Source organism: Argiope bruennichi, chromosome 5, assembly GCF_947563725.1.
Source record: "Argiope bruennichi chromosome 5, qqArgBrue1.1, whole genome shotgun sequence".
In the NCBI taxonomy this organism is placed as follows: Eukaryota; Metazoa; Arthropoda; class Arachnida; order Araneae; family Araneidae; genus Argiope; species Argiope bruennichi.
The window spans coordinates 132,251,964-132,272,600 of record NC_079155.1 but is presented as its reverse complement, the minus strand read 5'-3'; the positions used below and the strand labels follow the sequence as shown (position 1 = coordinate 132,272,600).

At 33.4% G+C, this 20,637-nt stretch overlaps 1 protein-coding gene across 4 annotated transcripts in view; it reads right to left on the bottom strand.

Moving 5' to 3' along the window:
* Positions 1 to 14,760, bottom strand: part of LOC129969679 (semaphorin-2A-like) — an 802,435-nt gene extending 787,675 nt beyond the window's left edge. For all 4 annotated transcript variants that reach the window (XM_056084340.1, XM_056084339.1, XM_056084342.1 and 1 more), the window contains exon 1: positions 14,582 to 14,760. The gene's annotated coding sequence lies outside the window, so the exon portion shown is untranslated. The remainder of the gene's footprint in view (positions 1 to 14,581) is intronic.
* Between the last annotated feature and the right edge of the window lie 5,877 nt (positions 14,761 to 20,637).

Sequence of the window (20,637 nt, the reverse complement as noted above, 5' to 3'; positions counted from 1 at the left end):
AGAAAAGAAAAAAAAAAGGGAAAACTTTAATATATAAAACTTAATTAAATATTCGGAAGTTAACTAAAATTTTGCCTTTTTCGTCCGCTTTCAATTACTTTACCACTAACTTTCAAAAATTTTCTTTTAATATATTTCTTTTTACTTTGCTTTTATTATTTTTTTTTATTTTATCTTTGCTTTTGCTTAATCGTTACGGTAGCTATTTAACGATTTTTTAAAAAACAAGTTGAGTCAGTAGCTCGAACGAAGACAAAAGGATTTTGCGAGCAAATGACATCGATGACAGTAGCGACTCCAAACTTTGAGGAAATGCACCGAAGTACGAGGAGATGGGAGAATCCAGAGACTAGCTAAAACCTCGTCTTCAACAAATGTGGGAACCATTTCAGTGATACCCTTTTTTATTGATTTGTTCTTCGATTTTTCTACTTTTTCAAATTTAATTTAACAGTTTCAGACGACATTGAACAAAATTTCTAATACTAATATTACAAATGTTTATAATTTATGTAAAGAATTAGCATGTAAAATTTTCTGAAAATTTAAAATTAATGATTGATATTCTAATTTCAATTCATAAACATTTCAGAAAATAGAAGTAAATTTCACGTTGAAAATAACTTACAGGATGAACGTCGGATGTATGAATTAGTCATATGTGTGTGTGTGTAATGATATTTTTAAATCTAATTTAAATCCTAATTCATTTACTAATTTTTATCTTTAATTAATCGACGTTATTTCATTCTATTATTTTCTCTTATTTCCTAATCCCAGTCCCCCTTTTTTATTTAATTATTTCTAACACGCGCACTAAAAAATCCTTGTATCTTCAGTTCTCAGGCCCCGAGTGAAGGTATAAATTCCCTAACGCCTACGACATTCTTTTAAAGATACCCAAAATTCCCTTTCGTAGGTCTACATGGTCAAAGAAATTCATATCAGAATCTAATAATAAAATCAATGAGGGGGAAATTTCACTATACTCTTATACCACTGTATCACGCTGTAAGCAGGCGTCTTTTTATCGTCGCTTCTCCCTTGCACAAATTATGACTCCCATGTCAAAATAAATTGAAGTCAATGTCAAAAGTTTCTTCTTTTTGGCCCACATCTGCAAAATTATGTCTATATATGTTCTTATATGCCAGTTCATTAAGCTCAGTGTTCATTGTATTCAAACAAAAGACTAGGTTGGTTGAGCAATTTGGAAGTGACGAAGATTTGGAGAATGCATTGACAATTAGGCTTAATGAATTATATATATATATATATATATATAGGCGCTTTTACGAAATAGTTTTCTTCCAATGAGCCAAATACTAAAAACACAAAAAATGTTTAATCTGGATCTTAAACATAGCATTCGGAAATAACCACCCATGTTATTAAGCCGCCAGTAGCCATAGCAGAGATAAAAAAACTGTTTTCACTACTATGTGTTATTTTACGATGTTTCTTGCAAACCTCAAGGGTATTCACTAACCTCTTCTTTCGCGAAGCATAGTTTCTACGGAGACTCGAGGTAGGTAAGAGCATATTATTTTTCTGAGGAAAACGAGGTCATAAAAGAACAAGCCGCACCAACCCAGAACCTTTTCCTCCCCCCACCCCTTCCCTGCTAGTCGTAATTATGATGAGGACTGGAATTCCGAAGGGGAAGGAACATCATCATCGTAACCCCCGGATTAACTCGGACGCACCGCAGAAATAGCGTCAACAGGGGCCAAATGCGGCCATTGGGGGCCCAGACCAAGATGATGACCTCTGATGACTCAGGAGAGGACTCTTCTATGCGCGCGGTTGTGGTTCTTAACTGTTCCCTAACACCTCTGACGGGTTCTGGAAATAGACGGCTTATGCGGATTATGCCAACGGTTCGCTTGTAATCTTCTTACTTGGGCCTCTTTTTTCTACTAACAAATCTATAGATCTATAGAGAAAACAGCAAGATTTATTGTCTTCTTTTTTATATACCCCCCCCCCCCATTTTCGCTTTCCAAGTGTATCCTTATATTTATTAAGTGCAATCAGAATTATAATTCATCTCGATTATTCTTCCTGCCTTTTTTGTTACCTCAACGGTGGTATGTCATTGGAAGGAATTAAATTTTTGGTTTCAAAATAAAAGAAATAAGATGTTTATCAGTACGGAATTTAAAATCTTCCGTAACCGGCAATATCACAATTCCAGCATTTTCTGAGGTACGCATTTCACTTTGAAATTGAAGCACAGATTATAAAGTAGGAGGATCAATGAGAGTAAAGATGCAAGATTGAGTGGATGGAGGTGATTCCCTTCCCATCTCGCTCTCTTTTTTGGTGACGTCGTAAAAAACGAGAGTTGGGAAAAGAGCCAGTGAGAAGCAAATGTACAAGAATTCCGAGGTACGGCATTATAGTAAAATCGTGTATAGTATAGTTCTACACCACAGAATAAGAAGGAGGGAGAAAATGAAAGATCCCCACCCCAACACCAAAAAAAAAAAAAAGCAAAAGAAAGCCAACAGTGGATTGCAAATTTCTATAAAATTTGCTAAACTAAATGATTAAAAGTCAGAAAATGATATTAAACTTGATGATTTACATAATGAATTTTTAAAATTGTGATGGCATTTGAAGATACGACATCACAACTACCAATGAAGAGCTCTTGTGATGAAGCATATTATAATTTTATATTATAAAATTACTTCGTTTTATGCTTCCGAAATATTAAACTACGTTCACGTGAATTTATTTTAAATAATCGCAGGGATTCTTGGTATTATGTATTGAAGAGCCGTCGTCAGATAAAAATGTATAACCAAGAAAGAGAATTAAATCGTGATTTGGCAATCAAATGAATCCAAAAAAAAATCCATTTTGACTCGCATCTAGTTGGCAGGTTTATCCTCATTAAATCTACGAATTTCCTGCCCATAACATCTTGAAACAAAGCGTATGAAACCGATCGCCATTCAATAGAAAGGAACCGAATAATATTTGTAACAGAGATTTTGACTGCCTCTGCTTATTGGAAATGGATAGGCCATTATTTGTGGCACCCGGCCATTCAGCCGGGCGGTGTCGAGTGACTGGAAAATATCAAATAAAATGCTAATGGCCATTTCAGGATGAGAACCACCTGTTATGTAATGAAAACTGCGCTGACCCAACCGCACTTCAGTTGCTGGCAAACAGTACGGCTTCAGTTGGAGACACGTGAGGAATTATTCGATTGGCTGTCGCTTTCACGGTGAATCAGCAGTTTCTTTCTGAATAATGGAAAAGAAATCCACTGCAAAATTTCGAATGGGCTGCTCACCTTTGCCTGTAAACAAGATTATTATTATTTTCCTTATCGGATCTCTACAACGGTAAGGCATGCCTAAAATAGATTTGATAAGAAGTAAAACAATTTGCTAGTTTTAGATACTAATGAAAACTTCAAATGGAATTTCATGCAAGTCTGGAATAATTTAGTTCTGAGGTATTGGTTTGTAAAGCAGAAAAATAGAAATTAATTTTAAAAAAACATATTTTAAAAATCCTTTTTATTAGTTTACCATAAACTAGCCGCCTTTGGCGACGATCTTACCAGAATATAGACTTTTTAGAACGACCAGAATATGGACTTTTTAGGGCTTTATATATATATTCGTTACACCAGAAAAACTAAAAACATGAATTTAATTGAAAAAATCAAAACAAATTATAAAGCGTGCCACTTAAAAAGTATATATGCTACAAAATAAACATGGAAGAGAAAACCCTACTTAATATCCAAAGAAGTCATTTTTTAAATCTTAATTTTAGTGTTGGCAAAAGCGCGTCATTGAATGTTTTTATGGATAATTTAAAATTTTACAATTCAAAAAATGTGACAAATGGGCCAAATGGTGTATTATATTTACTTATGAAGAAATGAAACTTACTAAAAAGGTAATTTTTTTAAATTTTAAGATCATGTAAAAACCATTTTTATGATATAGTAGTTTTGGTAAATATGGTTATCAGTTTATAGAGGTCAGTAAAAGCAACTGCTCTGGCAATGGTTCAGCTTATTTTCTCGTCCGATTCATCTTTGTTTGAAGCACTTTTTTTTTTTTTTGCATCCCAGTGCTTTTGAGTGAATAAGAGTTATTGGCGAATCTTCATCAAAACATTCCAAATAATACTTTGTAGCTTCATTAACTAACGAAGCTTTAAACTAAATGTAGCTGTAAAATCGGTTCATGAGGTCGTCTGCACGATGATTTGGTTTCATTTCATTATTGCCCTTCGGCGTTAAGTAATAAGAGAGATTTATGCGCCACAGAGCATTTTCTTTTCTTGTCCAAAATTAGACATCTGATTATCTATTGTAATTTGTTGAGCCCTCCCCCCCCCCCCTTTATTCAAAGCAATATTAATTTTTTTGTCTTTATTTCATATTAAGCGTAACAATGCAATATATCAGTGATGCATCGCATTCTTTACATTATGCCTAAATAAAAAAGTTTGCTGACGGGAAGTAAGCCATGTTTCTTGGGGCAACTTGAAATGTTCAGTCTTCTCTGTTTCATTCCTTCTAACATTTTTCAGTGTTCACAAATTACAAGCGTTTTTTGTATCAATAAATAAACTTCTTCAAGAAGCAGGGAGACGAATTTCAATACACTTTGTTAATTTGGAATTTTTAATTCCCGAATGTCTAGCTGTACTAATATATATATATTTTTAAAAATTAATAATTTTAAAAAAATCAATAATGTGACTGTTTCCTTTCTTAAAATTTGGAGTAAAAATTCAAAGACAACAACTGTGGGTTCGATGGATAAAGTTTTACGTTATGTCGTATCCCATTCTGGATCCAAATCATTAGAACTTACAATATTTCACCTTTTTTTTTTTTTTTTTTTTCCAAAAAACAAAGTTAAAGGCGAATATATGATGTAATAGCGCTTTAAAACTTTTTATTTGTTTGAACCTAATATTTCACGGAGAAGTAATCAAAAGCCGCCCAAGAAGTGGAACAATGGCATTAACCTGCAGCACTCTTAATGATTCGATGCGGCAAAGTAAAGTTCAGTTGCGACTATGAACTCTTCCGTCGATTTTTATGATATCTTTATGACGAGGGATACTCTTTTCATGCGCAGAAATTCCTTGCAAGCCCCAACTGAATGGAACAGGGAACCTCAGGAGCAATTCTACCAGAGTTCTAAGGTCGCCCCCCTTGAACGGGAGAGGAGGAAACAGTAGCAGTTCCACCCAAGGGTACCTTATTTTGAAGGCAGGAGGCAGAGACGCATTCGGCAACCAAACAACCATTTCAAGCCAGAGGGGCGAAAGAGGGGGGAAGGTCTTTTGCAGCTGCCGGCCTCATCAGGGATTTGGAAAAGCCCTTGAAGGGCGCTGTGACAGCTCGCGATATCATCAGAAATGGCGAATCAAGTGTAGGGAGGGAAATGGAAGGTGGGATTTAAATGCAGTTGACGCGGTCAGGGGGTTAGGAGGATGGGGTTAAAAAAGAATCTTCTCCTCTCTTCCATTTCGAAATCCCTTGTCGTTGAGGTGAAAAACGAAATCGCCTGTCACTTTGAAACGAGCAAAACAACTCTGAAACCACTCACTGCTCTCTAGGCTTCAGAGCAGGAAGAAAAGGGGGGGGGGATGGTGCTTCATATAATGTTCGTACAATAGCTAAAAGACTAGACTCGAGCCCTAAAGATAAGTCGTTATTTTCCAATGGGCGAGCTTATCAAGAGGTACCCAAATGAACGTGAGTCTGTAGTTCCAGCAGTTCAGCGAGGTTGACTTTGATATTTCTCCTGTGCTTCTGTCACGAAAGAAACTGGAGTAAATTTCAACATGTAGAAATCAAATATTTGGCAACGGAAGATAATATGAAAACAATATTTACAATTAAATGTCTGCAAGACTGAATGTGTGTCATTAAATTCGTTTTCCAACTACGCAGTGATTGTAATATTAAAATATAAGAACGATAATGAGAGGAATCGAGACTTAAATCGAATTAAGAATGTATATGCTGCGCATGTCATACATTGCATTTTTTTCCAGTTCAAAATTTGAAAGTAATAATATAGGTGCTGAGATGCATGAACAGTTTTCAGTCATCATGTGCACAGGCAAATAGAAAAACGTTAACATAATTCCAAAAATAGTTTTTTTCGGATCCGCGAAGGTTTGAAAAGTGGATATACGAAAAAATTTGGTCGAATTTTAAGGCAATCACAATATTTTTTTATTTCAAAGCTTCATATAAGAAAAAGCAAAAACAATTCGCCGAGTCGTTATAGGCGTTGTTCCTCAACATACTTAAAGATAGGCTTAACGTATTTTGCGAACAGGAAGCAATTGTGTGTTATATAAATCATTTATTTGTATATTTCTTCACCATTTCAGAAGACATGTCAGAGTGGCCGCTCTTCCTCCTCCAAGGCTTGACCACAACTGCCCTCGTACGCCCTCTTTTTAATAAGCCCTCTCATTACAATGACTTCATTGCGATCCAGAATGCCCCACAAAGCCCCTGCAATTAATTCTCTCGCCATGAATAGTCCGGATCATTGCACGCGCCCCATGCAGATGAGATGCAAACGAGTCCGGCCCTCTCTAATTGAGCTATAAGCCCCGGCCGCCCCGCACGCGGAATTGGTTCTGGACTAAGGCGAAATGAGCTCGGGGCTGCGGAACGAATTATGGAATTTGGCAGGTTTCTGTAAGTGATTACGATTCTCGAGTTTAAACTCAGATTGAATTAGCGCAGGGGCTTAGAGCAGCGGAGAATGATGCGCGAGGAAGCGAATCATTTTTAAATGATACGTTTGTGGAATGCAAAGGGTGTTCACGGGGCACAAAATGAAATTTTAAACCTATTACATAATGCGGGTTCCCAACACAACAACGGGGGCCTAATAGAGTAGTGGGCAGTTTTCGGCGCGCTAATTAGAATAATGTCCAACTGTGCTGGATGTTTCAAACAAGCACAAGAGATTATGAAATTTCTCTGCTTATCATTCTAATACTGTTGTGGGCCAGCAAAGGCATTCAAATTATTATTATTCAACAGCAATCCTTAAGAGGTGCCAAACAGGTCTGTGGTTTCCTTATGGCTCGTACAAAATAGTCTGAAACCGAGCCTCGCAGTAACCCGAACTGCGTCGGGAAAATGTGTGAGCGGAATCGGCATTTACAATGACAGGAGTGCGAGACTCAGTGTGCAGGGATTTTAATCATGGAGCACATTTGATGACTGGTTGAATTAATTAAAGCCACTGCATCAAACTGTGTTAGAGACGTATCCTTAGTTCCATGTCCATTCTTCACTCGGCAGTAAATGACAGTCGCCGAAAATGCTAAATTTATCAGTTCAGTTAAAATGTATGTCTAAGACGAAGGATGGCACAAAAATTCTTTCATACCATTATTTATTTTCTCAGCTTGTATGAATACATCGTGAAAGCTCATTTCTCGAAAAGAAACGAAAGAAAGAAAAAAAGCTTTTTTCAAAAGTTTGGATGAAACTTCGGCCATTTGTTACTGTTTCGTATTTTATTATTTTGGTTGCAAATTGTTCTTGCATGAATATTCAAAAAAAGTGGAAAGATTACTTTGTATACTCTATGCATTTTAAATTAACGAGAAAATTTTAATTCATAAAGCCGTTATTTAGATTCATATGCAAGAATTCAATAAATAAAGCGAATTATTATTTTCTACACAAATGCAATAAAAGATATTTTAGCCGCATTCCATCGCCAACAGAGTTATTATTTAACATTTTTCAAATATACTACACAAATGTAAGATAGAAAAACAGAAGTCAAAATTATTCTAACATTTTTTTAATTAACATTTCTGGTAAGGAATGAGATTTAATAAGTAATTAAAAATCCTAGATTATGATTACATTATTAGTATAAAAAACACACACCAAATTAATGCAGAAAAACTGCATAATTAATCAAGCAGAATCTATGCTAATTCTGATTAGATTCTAAAGAATCTATGCAAGCGAAAAAGGGTTGCAGAAACATATATACGGAAAATAAATAATGGAATCAAAAATACTTCCACAAGAATGAATAAATATTTATTTTTTCAGAAAAATATTTTACTAGAAATAAATAATTAATTCAATAGAAAAAAAAATTACACTTGCTCTTATATTTTTTCAAGTATAATAATATTTGAAATAAAAATAGGATCAAGAAATACAACTCAAATAACTTAAATTGATAAAATTAGAGGCAGACGATAATTTGCTTAACGAAAAAGAACAATTTGGAGCTGAATAATACCGTGTGTTTATTTATGATTTTCTTTCAGAAATAAACGCTTTATATTTTGAGCATCATTAAAAAATTATCTCAGTGTGTTACTTCTCAGCAAAGTAACTCATCAAATATGTAAACATTTTCTTTTTATGAAAAATTTACAATTTTTTTTCCAAATCAAATTCGCGCCCTACTATTTATCCTTGAAGTCTGTTTCGCAATCTGAAAACTGCACGAAATATATGAATAATTTATCTCTTTTTCGCATATATCAGGCTACGTGATTTAATAATTCATGTAATGGAATTAAATCCACTTCGTTAAACCTTAACATTTGTTTTCTTTCGAGAAATATTTTATTTTGATAGAAAAATTCAAACATTTATTTATTTGGTCTTAGCTATCTGTTGCGTTACATTTTATAATATTGTATTTCTTAAAATTGTTTTATAGAAAGCATTATGAAGGCAGTTGTGCGTTATTTTAGTAATACGGTGGAGAGTAATAAAATTTGCATGAAAGAATGCTTTTTTTTTTTTTTTAAATCTTCTACAGTATGTTCAGAGAAAATAATCGAGATTTTGATGAATCGTCATTTTTAGAGATTCTTGAATTCTCAGCACTTTTACTTAATCCAATTTGTTTCAAGTTTATAAAAGTCGGATTTTGCAATCCATTTTTCACTCCTTTCATAATATGCAAGAGGTTTGAGTTTTTATATACTTAAGTATTTTCGATGACAATACACTAATTTAATATTCTGAGAGTTTAATCATTAGTAAATAAATTTAATTTCATTCATACGAGTGAATTTTAGAAAAATTTATTCCAACAGTACTTAATATTAATTACAGTGAATTAAACAGTAAAGACAAAAGAATACAAATAATTAAATTTTGCATCTTATGATACATTAATGAAAGAGAGTTTTTAATTTAATTTTGTTTGTCGAAATGTGAACTCGATTATAAAAATGCAAAGAGCTTCATGAACGAAATTTAGCATATGGAATTATCAACAGATTTGTAGATTCGTCATGATATTTCAGATCAAATACTTGATTGGGTGAATGTTTGTCTATTTGTCATGTGTAATAAAATTGCAATAATTTAGATAAATGAAATTTGGAAACTTGCTACCAAATGTCTGGATTTCTGTCAATTTTTGAGGAAAGTCTGTCAGTGAAGCAGTTTAATGCAAATGAACACGATCATTACAAAACAGCTAAAATGGACATCATTCGGTGCAAAAATTTAACTTCTATGTGTTGACTCCTATCGCATTTTGAACCAAATCCAACAAGGGGTTGACCATCTGTTGGTCTGTACTTTCAGAAGCATATAAGCATGATAACTCAAAAACGTCATGGCTTAATGATCGGATTTGGCATGCGATTTTGTGACTGCAAATGTTTATATGCATCCATTTTTTTTTTTAATAACTTGAGAAAAACGTGTCTAAAATATAGATCTGATTTTTTTGGATACTATTAACCGGGGTTTATCACCAAAACACTCGCCAAGAATCACAGGACAGATTCATTAAAAATGCTAAGTTCATGTCAAAGTTTAATAATTCGCTGCTGTACTAGAAAGTACGCGAGGAAGTTTTGGAGTGACCACTCCCGCTGGTTCTTCACTGCGCTATGAAACACGAAACCCGTTCAGTTGAAAAAAAAGAATGCTAGTTTGCGGAAAATTTCGGAGAGAATCTTCTTGCCAGTTATTTAAGAATGAATTTCAAACATTTCTGCTACAATTTTTCGGTCGGATTGCCTGAAGGATATTCTTCTTTCATTACTTTCTGCGTTTTTTCTAGCTAAAAATATAAAGAAATGCAATCAGATCGTGACTTTATTTGATACAAAACTTAATTTTTTTTTAATTTTTTATTTTTTGTGTGGAAGAATATCAAAATTATATAATAAAAATAACCTCGTCGAGGGGGACGTATTCTTTACATAAAACTATTTATTGAATGAATTATGTAACATATAAGCATTTTGAGCAACTCATAAGTTTTCTTTTCAAAGATGACAGTTCGTTTCGATAGTAATATCTTTTATCATTCTTCAGTCTTCATGCGAGATCCTTTTATCCTTCATTATTAAGAGCGTCTTGGGAAAAGTGAAAACTTCTCAGTCTTCCTTCTAATTCTTAATCGTTTATATTAGAATAATGTATGGCTTATCATTTAAAAAATGAATGTTAGAAGGAAAAAGGCGCGAAGGCACACGTTTTCCCTTCAAATATTTTAGCCTCTATTTAATATCGTTAAAAGTAACATAAATATATGTATAGGAAAATTCCTAGTAAGCTACTTAAAATGATAAGCGAATGTGTAGTTAGAATTTTAAGTCAAAATGAAGATGCAGCTTCTACTTTTATGCTAATAATATTTCGTATAGTTTTTTTATAAGTCTTACTTGATTAAAAAAATGAAAGAAAAGAAAAAAATCAGCTTTTATATTCTAATGCAATCTATTAACTTTTAATAACATAGTACTAAATAAAAAACGGGCAATAAATAATACATTGAAGTTCTTAAAAGTAGTTTTTATTTTCAACATGCATGTATTGTACAAGCATAAGCATCATTAAAGATAGGCGAGGTTTACAAATGCAAGAGAAAATAGTTTATACGAAGATGAAAGGGGAAATGGGAAACTACCAAAAATTCTAATGAAGAAAACTGGATCTAGAAAAGAGTAATATAAGGGAAGAAAACAATTTTTCTGCTATAAATCGAGTAAAGATTTAATATTTAAGAGTTTTGATAAAAACACAAGAATAAATGAAACAATAACAATTCTAAATAACTCAAGAAGAATCAAGTATCTTGAATCACGGAATAGTTTGCAGTATTTTCCATACAACAAGTATGCAATAAGATTTAGTATAAACATATCAATTATTTAACTAACAAAAACTATTCAGGAATAGAAAACAATTTTTTTCTACCGTTTTTAATTTTGACTTCAAAATAGAATTCAATAAATAAATAGAATAAAAAAAATATAGATGATATAACATTATCTAAATAGTAAATTCCAATTACCAAAAAATAAAATCTAAACTATTTAGGAATAAAAACAATAAAATGTTTGCCTATAATTTAGACGAAAGGGAAAAAATTCAATAGATAAGGATTTGCACTTAGAATGAAAGTCAAGAAATAAGAATATTACATTTACTTCATCCTTAGTTCATTTTTCGGTGAAATAATTGAAATTTTTGCGTTGATCTAATAAATAATAAATGAGAACTTCTTGTTTCTCATCGATGATATGATGAAGAAGTGAATCATTCATGATTTCACACTTTTTTAAATTGTTTTAAAATCTTTAAATGATAGCAAACATTTAGTAGATTAAAATGGAATTAGAAGACGAATAATGAAATGACGAAGTTCGGAACGATTAGCAAAACGTTAAACGCGAAACTTTTAAGGAGAATTTTTAAAATATTCTAAGACATCTCTTTAATAAACCATCGACATTTATTAATATATGACAATTTTTAAAATTATTTGGTACACACATGGAATTATTTGTCATTCATTTCAAAGAAGCGGCATGATTACGACTCAGCAAATAAAAACAAATGTAACAATTTACTAAAAGGTTTTAGCTGTAGAAATTCAAACCTCAGATCAGAGTTCTAGAAAACAATTTTGTGTAAAATTCCCGTCATAATTCATTAAACAGATTATTATTTAATTTACCTGAAACTATATTGACCCATAAAAAAATAACATTTTATCTTTAACCTTGATTCCGTTAATTTTTTTAAAAATCACTACTTACATTCAGCATTTCCAAACGAATTCAAGTATTTTTAAAACGAAGAGAACTGTTACTTATACGCTGCTCCATATAAGTGTAATGAAGCATTAGAAAGAGATGAGCACATTCGCCTGCAAAAATCTGAAGTTGCAGCAGAGAATAGATTCATTTCCAGTGATAGAAATAAATCTCTGTTTCAGCACTTGGAGAGTTAAGTGTTATCATCTATATTATAGATGAAATGATTGAAAATATAAATATTTTAAATTTGTTTATTTGGAACAGAGTGCCACGTGCGTTGTACATTAAATTTCATATTCTTTAATAACTAATGGAAAAAATAAGCTGCCTATAAAAGTAAGTTAAAGCAACGGATATTCTAATTTTAATTCAAGAATAGTTGAGGATGATAATGCTTTTGCTTTACAGCATTATATAAAAAAATTATCAGTTATGGAAACATTCTCATTCTGATCCACTTCGATGACATTAGCTAATGACTGTACTTATGACTATGGATTGAATGAATGACCAGAATTGAATTTCTGTCTAAACAGGTTAGCATTAAAGTTTTTTTTTCTGAAATATAATATTGTTTTCAGCCGTTTGGAAAAAATATATCTTCGAACAAAAGTTACTCAAAATAAGTTCTTTTGGGAATAAATTTAAATTTCATAGAAGTGTTTATAAAACAAGAAAAAAGGTTTGCACTTTAAAAATAATGGATAAAAAAATTCTAAAAAAGGTTTCTTTTTTTTTCTTTTTCTTTTTGGTATAGAAAAAAAATATATGCTGCATACAAAAAGAAATTTTCGATTTGTCTGAAATGCCTCTTAAAATATGATATATTATAAATTATAAAGACTTCATCTAAATAGCTTTTTATTTTGAAAGAACAAAACCTTTCATAAACTAAAATAATTCTCAAAATTCTGTAAATCTACCGAAAATAAATTATTTTCAAACATTAGGCTTATTTAGCGTTCGATTTTCGTCATTTTTTCGAGCTCTTCCTTTTGTGTGTTCAAATTTATCATGATTCAGAATTTACGAAGTTTTAATTTCCATAAACAAGAAATACATTTAAAACATGTGGTTGAGTAGTTTCATTTCGAAATCAGTTATGAGTTCAGTTAGAAGTTCTCATGTTTTTCAACTTCAGGAAACTTATTAGAATTTTTGACTTTTTCTTTTTGGAATTTTGTCTTTAAAAAAAACTGTAAATAAATAAAAGATAAAAACAATAGCTACTAAATAGCTAGCGAAAATTTTGCAATTATCTAAATAAGTAGCTACCAAAATCCAAAATATTGAATATTATTTCCATGAAATTTCATTCACAATTATAATAAAACATTATTTTAAGGAATATTTCAGGACAATTAATTAAATTGTTAATTTTTTATTCATCAAAAACTATGTTTTCATAAATATAAAAGATTGTCTCCCCTATCGGATGAGAATATTTTAAATCATTTTATTTATTTGCGTCCGCTCACTTTTAAAAACTTATTTCCCTTTTTTATAAACTTTAAAAAATTATGTTAATTTTAACAATTTTTCAAAATTATTAAGTGTATCAAATATTGTTACTTCAATTAAAACTTAATTAAAAATAAAATTGCAAGTGATGAAAAGTATAAAAGTAAAGATTGAGTTTATATCTCCTAATCGGTGACAGCTAAAAAATGGAATACATTTAAATTCTTGATTTATTTAATTTGCCACTTTTTGACAAGAGATATCTTTAAATTCTGCCATTTACGCTCACAAATATTGAAGCTTATGACTTATCAATAAGGGGGAGGGACAGAAGGGGTTTTCCAAATGGATCTTTCTTTCAAAAAAAGGATGAGCAAATATATGAATTTTTTTTTTTCTACGCGTATTAATTTATATTCAGTTGAACCGGACTAAATTTTATGTTTTATCTCTAGAATATATCCATATAAATTACAAAATGATTTTTTTTTTATCTTGATATGCTAAGTGAGAATTTAATTTCTGAAAATTACAAAGAAAAAAAAACACACTCTTAATTTACTTTTGTCATTAAAATTAGTGTCTCGAAGAATAATGTGCTTTGAAATTGGAGCATCGTACAACACAGGGAAGATTACAGTCATGAAATTAACAGATATAACTGTGAAGGTGAAAATAATAATGTTAACAAAAGACAACCAGCTTCATAACTTCAGAATCCGCTTTAAAGTTTAAATTCCATTTCCTTTGCTTGAAAACGAACGATTGCAGACTGAAAACGTTCAGTTATATGGCAAGAAAAATAAACAATTTTAACTGAGCTTGTCTTTTTCACCTTGATAAATATTTTATAATAGCAGTTCAATTAAAAGAATTTTTACCATAGCCTAAAGAAAGTTACTGAAAATCGTCGATATAAAAAATATCTAAATCGCCAACGAGTCATCTAAACAAAGGCCACGTGAACTTATTACTTAGGAAAGGGTTTGAGTCAAAAATGTACTACTACAAAACACAAAAGATTTAGAATGAATAACTTGCCTACCTTTCTTGAAAAATCACATCCGTCTGTCGCAGAGGACTTGACAATGCTTCCCGGCGATGTCACGAAATAACAAACGCAGAAGACGATAATATATGTCTTTGCGATCGGAGCAGCTGAAAAGAAGACGCGAGCGGGAAACGCTCTCTCCCACTGTACACAACGACTACCACCTCTATGTTGGCAACACGCGGCGTCGCTTTCTTTGGAACGTGCACCACTCCCTCTCCCACTTCGCTTTGCTCCCTCACGCTCCCCTCCACACCCCTTTTTTTCCTGAAGATTCAAAGGTTAGATGGTAGACGTTTCTACCCCTAGATGGCGCTGCTTGCTGATCGCGATCGATCACGAGAGGGATTGTCCCCATATTAAAAATATATATGTAAGCGTGTTTGAGGGAATATATGAAAAATAGTAGAAAATCCCGTTTGATCCCTGTGGAAATCTACTGCACGAAATCATCCAGAACGTGCGTTCAGAAAAAGAGGGATAAAGCGGATGCAGTTTCCACAAAATATTACATAATAAGTAAGAACAGATACAGTTTATTTTTATTTACATCTGATACACCCCAGCCTTATGCAGGTTTAAAAAAATGAAACAACTAAACATTCATTTTTGCTGTTAAAAGAACTGAAATGTAATCGGTAAAAATAATCGCATTCTAATCTTAGTTGAAATTCTATTGCCTTGATAAAAGAAAACGTAACGCGTTCAACTTATAATAAATTATTAAATCAACGGAATAATCCCATAAATCGATGCAACAAATATTTCGACCCAAATCAATTAATCCCAAATTCCGAAAAAGAAATTTTGATGAGTTCTTTCCGATAATTTCTAAGAAACCAACAATCTGTCATGAGCACAATCAATTGCTGTTACTGAATTAGAAAATGCTTTTTTTTACGAGCAGATTAATTGCGAAAAGCAGAAATGTGTAACTCGCGAGATGTCTAAAAGAGGACGTCTCTGCACATATGACGCATACATACAAATACATCACATACACATTGTCGGCGCTGCCGAGCTTTTTTATTATTTCTTATTTCTCATCAGAAAAATTAATAAGGCAAAGACTGCCCTTTTAGTAAATAAATGTAAACGAAAATAATTGGCATGACACCATATTTAAATTTTTTGATAACATTTAATTGACGTAGGACGAAACATAACATATAAGAACACTATTACAAAATTTTGTACGTTAACATCATAGAGCTTTCCAACATCCCCCTCTCTCCTCGTCTCTCCCGCCGTCCTTTTTCTCCACCCTCTTCCCTTCAGTTCGTTTTCTGGTTCTAAACATCCGCAGCGCCCTCACACGCCGCCCCTAAGAGAAAAACTGGTCTTCAAACGGCAAAAGTTTTTCTCTGATTCCTTTGGACAAAGTTAATAACATATAAAGAAAAATAACTAAACGAAATAAGAACATCTCATCCACATATTGAAATAACAATGAATGCTCTGAATATATATATATGAAAAATAATTAAACGAAATATGAACATAGCATACACATATTAAATAAAAATGAATACATATACTGAAAACAATTAAACACAATAAGAATATAGCGTACATATGTTGAAATAAAAACTGAACAAAACATACATTAACACAATGGATATTGAGAACTAATTTTAACAAGAAAAAGAACTAATGTTTAGTTTGTAGACGAGATAAAGCATCAGCGTCTTTGTTTAAGATTCCAGGACGATGAGTAATTTTGTAACTCCATCGTTGCAAAGCCAATGCCCACCTAGTTAATTTAGGGCTTTTTGGAGTTTTTTCAATTAAGTATTTTAATGGATTATGATCAGTTACGATTTCTACCGTAGTTCCATGCAACCATTTATCAAATTTTTTAAATCCAAACAAAATGGCATAAGCTTCCTTTTCAATGGTTGACCAATTTTTTTGAGTTTTGTTAAATTTTTGGCTTACAAATGCGATGGGTTTATAATTTCCCTTTCCATCTTTTTGGGTTAGACAACAACCAACTGCATAGTCAGAAGCGTCTGAGTGAATTTCGAAAGGTTTACCAAAATCAGGGGCATTTAACGCTGTCGCCTCACATAAAGCTTTCTTCAATCTAAAAAACGATTCTTCTTCGCGTTTTCCCCAATTTACATCTCCTGATTTTTTCCCTTTGGTTAGTTCAGTTAGAGGAGTTGCAATTTCCGCATAATTAGGAATATATGATCGATAAAAACCCATTAGTCCTAACACAGATCTTACTTCCTTTTTCGTCTTTGGCCTTTCTAGTCGTTTTATTGCCGCAATTTTTTCCTCGTCTGGTGCATGCTTACCTCCTCCTATCTTATGGCCTAAAAATTGTAGTTCTCGGGCCGCGAAAGTGCATTTTTTAAATTTTACAGAAAACCCTGTCTTTTCTAATTCCTGCAATACCTTTCTCAGATGAATTAAATGTTCGCTCCATGTTTTGGAGTACACTATTATATCGTCAATGTAAGCTTGAGCATAACTAGAATGGTTTCGAAGAACACTATTCATTATTTTTTGGAATGTACCCGATGCTCCCGACAGACCAAAAGGCATAACCTTCCACTGATATACTCCGTTATGAGTGGAAAAAGCTGTTAAAAGTTTGTTCTCATCATTCATTTTAATTTGGTAATATCCCTTTAGCAAATCTAGACAAGATAACCAATGAGCCATCCCCGCAGTAAAAACTAATTCTTGTGTATCTTTCATGGGGTAATTAGGAACTTTTGTTACAGCATTAAGGGCTCTATAGTCAATACACATTCGAATGGATGCGTCCTTCTTTGCCACACATACTATAGGATATGTAATGTCTGCATTCGAAGGTTCAATCAAGTGTAAGTCCAACAGTTCTTTCACTTGTCTGTCCACCTCTGCTCTATAAGACATTGGAACACTGTAGGAATGCGGTTTCCGTCTAGTAATATTGGGCAAAAGTTCAATCACGTGCTCCCCGATTGCAACTGGTTGCACTGGTCTTTTGAATAAGGGTTCAAATTCTTTTAATAATGTCTCCAATTCTGTTTGCTGCGTAGTAGATAAGTCAGGTGAGGCTACGGATTTTACTTCCTGCCAAAAGGAGTCTTCTTTCAATGGAGTATTTTCGATGTCACCAAATTCTTCTTCCCCTTCAAATATGACGTTCACACTTCCGGAGCTAGCAATAAATTCTCTCATTTTATTTTGATGCACATGCCTCAGACTACCATCAGGCATCTTCACTAAAAATGAATGTTCATTCTTTCGTGATTCGATGGTACATGGACCTTGCCATCTAGCTAAAAGCTTGTTTCTAGAATCAGGTAATAGAACAATTACCTTGTCTCCTGGATTAAAGAATTTCTTCGTAGATCTCAAATTGTAATAACGAGCCATTTTTTCTTGCTGTACTGCTGAAATCAATTTTGCTTTCTCAGCTGCGTCTTCTAGCTGCTTCTTAAGCTTTTCCATGTAAAGAGGTACTGGAGTAGTATCTAACTGCAAACCCTCTTCATCTGCCCCCCAAGTGTTCCTCAGAATAGATAAGGGTCCTTCTGGTTTTCGTCCATATAACAACTGAAAAGGTGCTACGCCGGTCGTGCTATTGGGGACTTCTCGATAGGCCCACAAAATGAATGGTATTTTTGTATGCCATGTACGTGGCTCTTCCAAAATGACATGATGTAGCATGTGCTTCAACGTCTGGTTAAATCTTTCTACCAGCCCATTCGACTCTGGATGCAATGGTGTCGAAAATCTTGGGCTGGATCCCATTCTTTTTTCAAACTCTTGTGTCAAACTAGCATTGAAATTAGTCCCATTGTCTGATGCTATTATATTAGGCACACCTGTCCGCATGAAGATGGTTAACAGTGCTTCACATGTAGCTTTGGCAGTTAAACTGGTCAGTGGTACTGCCTCAGCCCATCTCGTGTGTTGATCAACTAGACATAATATATATCTGTGACCTTTTGCACTCGGCGGATCTATAGGTCCAATGATATCGATGTTTACAACTTGGAACGGCAATTCTGGTCTTGCCACAGGAGTAATTGGTACTCTGTCCTTTTGATTTATTCGCCTTGTCAACTGACACTCTTTGCACTGTTGACAAAAAGCTCTGACATCTTTGGATATTCCATGCCAGTAAAAAGAATACCTTATTCTTTCAGCAGTTTTTCTTGCGCCCATGTGACCTCCAAATACCGAACAGTGAGCTAAATTTAGAACTTCAAGTCTACGCTTCTTAGGCAAAACTAGCTGAGCAACGGACTCTCCTAAAACTTTTTCTTTGTGAAACAAAAATTTATTATGGAAATAATATCCTCCGGACTTTTCATTTGCACATTTTCTAGCATATTCCAAATCTGGACAATCCACTTGATCTTTAAGAAATTCGTCCGACCTTGATTGTTCTTTAGCATTCTTTTCTGAATTTTCCACAGATAATGCCCTTATTTCTTCACTTCCCAAGACTGGGTTATCATCACTTGTTTCATCGACGATTTCTCTATCCTTAATTGTCTTCGGTTCTGTGTCCTTTTCGGAAATATCAACGAAATAATTTTCTTGAACACCCTGCAACTTGTCCCTTATTTCTGGGGGCAACAGTACATCATCCACCAGAGTAGGAGCAACTGCACACAGCACTTCTTGGTGAATCATGTTCCCGTCTTTGCCAACGATGACACCCATTGGAATATTGACAAGAGAACATTTCTCTGCTGGACCAAAAATGCCTTTTATATAAATTGAAGCCTTATCTTCAACAGGAAAATCAGTCAATATATCTCTTCTGACTACGGTTATTTCAGTACCAGAATCAATTAAAGCTGTTGCAGGCTTTCCATTCACACTTATACGTATCTTTTCTAGATTACAAAGACCTTTATCAAGAGAAGGTCGTCTGTGAGACATCACTTTAGCCACTACTGCCGTTTCCTTAGTTACCGGTTCTGGATCCACGACAGTTCTGTGAACATTTGCCTTTCTTCTACTATCTTGATCTGAGTTCGTCTTTAAAAGTTTGGGACAGAACTTCTTTACGTGACCATCCACTCCACAGAAATAGCAAGTAAACTTTGGACGGTTTTTCGGTTCGTATCTATTCCGTGTGAAACCTTTATCTTGCTTCATCTGTTTAGGACTATTATTATAGTCTCTGTTATCACGGCTAAAGGCGTTATTTCTAACATTTACTTGTTGATGTGCCTTGGGATTTGGATTCGACGGTCTCCGATAAGTTTTTCGAATACACTCGTACTCGTCTAGCTTGTCTGCTAAATCTTGGGGTTTGACTAATGTCCCCCATACGTCAACAAAATGGTCACGAATCTCTTGTGGAACTCTCTTCTTTACTTGATCCGTAATGATCAAATCTTTCAGTCCCTCCAAATCTGTGACATTCAAAGCACTTATCCAGCCTTGAAAGTAATTTGTAACTTCATAAATGAAATCTTTCCAACTCTTCTCTGGATTTCTTTGGTGCTGAACAAATTTCTGCCGAAAACCTTCAGCATTCAATTTAAACTTCTTCATCAAGATTTCCTTCACATGTTCAAAATTAAAAAATTCTTCTTCTGGAATTCTTGCGATCAGTTCCACTATCTCTGCAGGCATGAGAGGTATTAAACATGACACCCAGTTTTCCTCATCAATTTTCAACCTCTTGACTTGTCTCTCAAACAATGACATATATAAGACAATGTCACATTCTTTTTCGTCGAATTTCGGCATGGACTTGGAAATTTCAATCTGCGGATTGATATGAAATTGTCCACCACTAGCTGAACTAGCATTAGATGCAGCCATTCCTGCTTCTATTTTTTTCTTTTCCAATTCAAATTCCATCTCTCGCTTCCTTGCTTCCATCTCTAACTTCCTTGCTTCCATCTCCATCTGCAATTTCAACTCGTTATCTTTCTTTGTTGCTTCCATCTGCAATTTCAACTCGTTATCTTTCTTTGTTGCTTCCATCTGCAATTTCAACTCGTTATCTTTCTTTGTTGCTTCCATCTGCAATTTCAACTCTTGTTCCTTTCTTGTAGAGATTATTGTTTCTAGTAAAGTTT